The sequence below is a fragment of the Amblyomma maculatum genome, chromosome 5 (assembly GCF_055883805.1).
Source record: "Amblyomma maculatum isolate TAMU_Amacu chromosome 5, ASM5588380v1, whole genome shotgun sequence".
In the NCBI taxonomy this organism is placed as follows: Eukaryota; Metazoa; Arthropoda; class Arachnida; order Ixodida; family Ixodidae; genus Amblyomma; species Amblyomma maculatum.
Genome location: NC_139348.1, coordinates 106,140,044 through 106,146,043, shown reverse-complemented (window position 1 = coordinate 106,146,043; position 6,000 = coordinate 106,140,044).

The following is a 6,000-nucleotide window of genomic DNA, read 5'->3' as shown; positions in this document are numbered from 1 at the left end:
TGGACAACTGTAACGGCGTTGAGGAGGAAAGCAGCGACATCAGTTGCACAACTGCTTGGTATTGCTCGTGTGACAACGTAGCGTGTAGTGTTAATCTGTTGCCACCGCAATCCATCTGTTCCCCGATGCGGACAGTGGAAAAGGCCCTAAAAGATCCAGACTGACTCGAGATAATGGGTCTATGGGGATGTCGATCGGCTGCAGAAGTCCAGCTGGTAAAACTTATGGTTTTTTCCGGCGTTGACAGCGGTCACAGGCAGCCACGTAGCGGCGGACTGCGCGGTGTAGGCCTGGCCAAAAGAAACGGCGGCGCACACTGTCGTATGTGCGAGAGACGCTTAGATGACCCGCTGTGGGAACGTCGTGAAGCTGCTCAAGGACGGCTGTGCGTAGGTGCTGAAAGATTACTAGTAGAAGGTCGGGGCCATCAGGTCGCATATTGTGCCGGAGGTGCAGTGGCAAGGGGATCGAAAGCGCATCTTCAAAATGTTACGGGAGTAGTTCAGCTTGAGGTTTCAGAGCGGAGACGGGAGACAAGGCTTTCACACAACAGGCCTTTCCTGCAGGCACCAGCCGACACTGCTCGAACGTCGTCGTCGTCTTCGCCAAAATTACCAAGATTCTTCTTTTTCCTTCTTATGCGCTTATCAGTGCATGCACCGCCTAACGTAAGAATATAATCGGACCTTCTTCACAAAATTTGATGCATCCCAACGGGCTGAAAAAATTGCTTCTGAAACAAAGTGTCGACTTAGTAGCTTGCAGACACATGACTACCAATTTCGTTACTCAATTGACCCACATCTAAGATCAAGACTCCCTCCGAAAGTTCCTCGCCAACTAGAAACTCATTACCACCGACTTCGCCTGAACTGTGCATATAAAAATGGCTTGCGCTACCGTTTCGGTGAAATGAACAGTCAATATTGTGACAACGGTGGCTCGATTGAAACTGTGGAACATATCCTACTTAAGTGCCCTGCGTACGCTGATGAGCGTGCGTACTATGAACATAGCATGGCGAAGCTCTCCCCCGTGCCTTTATCAATGAAGAGTGTTTTGGGTCCCTTAGCCTGCCCTATAGGCAACAGAGACTCGCAATGAACTTTTTATGTAAGTATTTCAAAGACATTGGACTCCTTGACAAACTCTAAATTCACCTTGTACGTTTCCCTCAGGCCTTTTTAAATTTGTGAACTCTAAGCACACTTGTCAGGTCAAGCATTTCATCATTTCATTTTATACCATTACTAGATGAAAGCACCTTAACACGCATTTAATGGCCTCTTTCTATCTTCCCCTTCAATGGACCCCTTGCAAAAATCGTTAAGTAGGCTTTCCCACGCTGCTTCTTTCCCCAAACATGGCGTCACTGGCTGCCAGAAAAACGGCGATATAGACCTGAAATCGCATATTGCTTCTACACAGATGCATTTAGTGGTAATAGGGTAGTTATGCGAATATGTTCTGATGCGTAAATCATATGAATTATGGCCATAATACAATGTTTCAATACATTGCAGTTCTGCCATTAGTGGGGAATGCAGCATAGAGGTGAAGCCGACTTAACATTTATGAAAGGGGTCTATTCTATTATTTCACTCACCATTCGTTTTCAATCTTTCCCTCCCGATTTTCCCTTCTTACACAGACTAGCATGCCAGCGAAACCTAACTACCGACAAAATTCTCTGTTTTTCATTAAAGAATCACTCTCTCTCTCTTATAAGGTTAAGTATATATGCCGATTCCCCTCTACGATGCTAACACTTCTTAAAACCAGTCACCGTAAACCATCGCCGATATGCTCCTTGCTACAGTTTGTACTAAGAAATTATTGTGCTTTACGTAATGTTGTTGACACAGACACTCAGGCTCTTTAGCGAGTACCAAACTGCGGAGAGAAAGATCACCTGGTTCCTTGAGTGAGGAGTTATTATGTATATTTATGGCTGACATAGGCGGGGTTATGCTCGATTATTGAGACGCGTTGTTCTTAATCTGTTTTGAATAAATCTCAATGCCTTTCTTTGATGAGTCAGTGGTTGTAGTACTCAAGTTGGAGCCATTCAAATGGCTTCTGTATTTATTTCTTCTTTCGCCTTTTCGTCTTTAGAGCAGCTGCTTGTTGTCATGGTTACAGTATGCTACGACCACGCAGATTCCCAGGTCCCATTCTCGTTGTCAATCAGCTGAGCTCAGAAATCTTTTTTTTACGACTGCGCAAGCCAACGTATCACATATGACATGTGATCCTATGTATGGATTGTACGCCTACTTCTGCCTAAAGCCCAAGACTCAGGCTGGCCGTAGGTTTATAAATACAGTCGAAACTCGATTTAACGATGTTGAGGAGAGACGCGAATTATTTCGTTAAATCGGGAACTTCGTTACATCGAGTGATACAGGCGTTTCTCGGTCATATAATTTGGTGCATTCAATTATAAGGGGCGGCGGTATCAAAAAAGCTACTGCGGCATCATACTTGCGTATACTTAATGCTCCCAATAAGAAATGCGGCCAGCAAAAATGACAGGCGCCGGTAGCACACCATTAAGACATAAAAAAAATTGTTACTCATCAAGAAGAGCCCGAGAGGATTGCAAATTCATTTTCCACCAAAGAAATCAGTAATCTTTGCCTACGTGCGCATTGTGAGCAATGACTTCACCAATTTCTCGTAGGTCTGAAGAGCTAATAGCACTGTAGGCCTGAGAAGCATGCACTCAAAGGCACGGGAAAACTGGAGAAGCACAGTGGCCAACGAACCACACGCAGCACGTCACAAAAAAGCACTGAAGTGCAACACCGTCCCTTGGAATGCGACATGAGGCGTTTTTTTACCGCTGGCACCATCTAGTGAATTGAATTAAACATTACAACTCTCGTTTTGTGCTGCGCAAGTTGAAATAAAAAAATGGTGCGAATGTGCTCTACGCTGTTACCGTGGCTCGGAATCAATAAATCTGGGGGTCCTCTCTACAAAATAGACCAAACGTAGTCCCTTTAAACCTTTATTTTGCGAACAAAAAAAGGGCTCGGTAAATCGGGAAAGATCATGGAATTATTTCGTTATTTCGAGTTAGTCAAACAATTGGATCCTATGGGCACGAGAGGGGGAATTATATCTTCGTTAAATCGGGACTTTCGTTAAATTGGACTTTGTTAAATTGAGTTTTGACAGTAAATACAAAAATAAGTGACAGAGAGCTTACACCAGACAAAACACATGATCGGGCATAGAACTACACGATATCGACGTGAAGACATTTGGCACATTGTGGCAGTACACAATAAAGGATGTTGTTTAAGCTGTCACAATAACTCAGCAAAGCTGTCTACGTTTTCCGACATTAGTGATATCAACTCGCTCTTAAAAGTACAAACAAAGTGTGTGCAATATTAGGACGATGAGTTAGAATCGAATATGTTTCAAGAGTCATGACTTCACTGCTAAATTATGAGCGTCAATCAGAGCCCACTCCCGCAGTCGGGGATTGGTGTCCCTGCTCAGTCCTTAATTCCTGCTTCAGGAGGCATACAAATGGTCGGGACAGTAGATTACACTAATCTACTGTCCCGACCTTTCGCCTGCTTCCCGTCTCTCTCGTCCTTCTCAGTTGAATATCTGTTCTAGAAGTGCGCCTACAAAATGTCCTTTATTCAGTTGTTATATTACGAAAATATTCAAATTAGAGTTGGCTAAGGAACTTCCATTTTTTCAGCAGTTCTGAAAATATTTATAACATGTAAACAAATACTTCTAAGGTGCGGGCGGAAGGCAGCGCTCCTCAGCCGAAATTCTTTGTAAAAAATAAGGAAAAATGAATAAAAAGAAAAACCCATTGCACTCACTTGAAATTTAAGGTTATCAGAGCTGTCACCAGTTTTCAACGCATAACTGACGGATTTCCAAGGTTGTTGGAGGTTTTAGTGTGCTCTTGCATGGATGAACTGTATGCTACATTTGGTTGAAATGCGTGAGCCAGAGGTAAAATGCAGAGTAGTGGACATTCCATTTCAGCTGCTACTTGCGAATGTGTGTCGTGAATGTAACCTGCACAAGATAGGCCGCATTTAGCGAAAACATTTTACGACACGCATATGCGCCTCGAGTAGCACCAGCTTGGTGTCTTTCACCTAGGAAGAACAACCTCGCAGTGCTGCACAGCCCAGCACTTCAGGCAGAACACCATTTGAGGCTCCCATATTGGAGAACCCCTCGCATAACCTTTCCCGCAAGGAGCCTTCTGGTCTGTTTTATGATGATACTTCGACCAGAATTATTCGTGACTGATCGAAATAACATAGCCAGAAACTGAACATTATCCCCGTGAAAATTGAAATCGTCAAGCGCGGCTTGAGTACATGTAAAGGCAGCTATATCCATTTGTCGTACACGTGGGATGACTGCGAGGTATTTACAGCACGTGGCGCAGTTCTCATGAAAACGCGTGTTGTTTAGGGCCACCCGTAGTGCGCATGCAGCACACGATATAGCTGAAGTGGCCTTGGTCCACATTGGCGGTCATAACACTCTTCCGTGGGGGTCACTCTGCCGCGGCACGTTCTGGTGGTGAGAGCCTTGATTACAGCCTCACTGCTGCTTTTTTATGACGCCGTCCGTGTTCCAAATTGGCAGGGCGCCTGTCGCAGACAGCGGGTCTCCAGGAAGAGAAATTCTTGGTAATCCCGCGGCTTCGCTTCGCAAACATTTTAGGCGGGAAAACACATCGAAAAAAAAAAAAATGCGAAACTGGAAGGCTGGCGTGCGATCTGACCGAGCAATAGGAGTAGGAGATGTGAACTACGTTTTGGGGGGCATCGCCATGTTTGTGTAGTTATATTTTTTTTTTTCATTTCGTTTGGTGTCACAAGTGAGTGTCGTTCGAAAATTATCGCAAATGGTGCGAGGATTCTACACTCAGGGCTGTACGTAGTTTTTCCTGCAGGAGGGAAGCCTGGCAATTATAATATAACACTGAGCTGTATAGTGAAGGAAAGGGAAGTGATGCACGTACGCTCTCAAACGCACAAATAAAGCAAACACAAGCCCATTCATGAAAGCTATTTCGCCGTCGTGTTACGGTATGTCCCCTAAAAGCACTGAAATGTCGGTTGAAGATGACAGAGTAAAAGAGTCACAAACATTATATGCATATGCTAATTTTTGTTACCGCATTTAGCTAAAGCAGAAGGCGGTTCAGTGATGAGTATAGAAAATATAAGTCTGCCCAAGCGTCCCTGCTAAGTTTGTTCTTCGGGCCTGTGCTTCCTTGGCTTAGTAATACCCACTCATGTCCGTAAAAGTCATCAGCTCAAAAGTAGAAGAAGCAAAAAAAAAAAGAACAAGAGGAGAGCTTTGAGGACAGCACATACGAGGAAAGAAAACATCAGCATTATGCGCTTTTCGACTCTTAGTGTAAACAGTTTCTTCCCGTCCATAAACGACGAAGGCAGACGCTGCCTCTTCTTACCGAAAAAGAGCTTGCAAATATGAGTTATGCATGACAGCGACTATGGGCTCTTCTAATGGGACATGTATCCTGACTGCATCACCAGAATACAAGCTGACACACGCTTGTGCTGAAGCACATGGATCGTTGCCTGGAGAGGAGTGCAGCAGCCAACAAGCCTTTCGATGGGTTTGTTTTCGTGCATTCGGAGTCGGCTGTAAATAGATGACGAATTTTCAAAAGTGAGCACGTAGCAAGGAAGCGCTTTCAAGGTAACGGTACACACTCAGATAACTTCGGGGCTTATCGCACAGGTATTTAAACATTTCGTGCGAGCCCTTTTAGTGTTATCAGGATAGAAAAAGACGAACAGAATTAAATAGCCATTTAGCAAGCTTGTTAACGGCGCAAACAACGTGGCAACACAAGCAGGAATCTCGAGGCTGGCCTTGGAAGCTCCGCTAGAATATTTAAGCCAAAGTCGTTCCTGAATGAACGTAGCCATGGATGAGGAGGGGGGGGGGGGGAGAGCAGTTGTTCGGGCG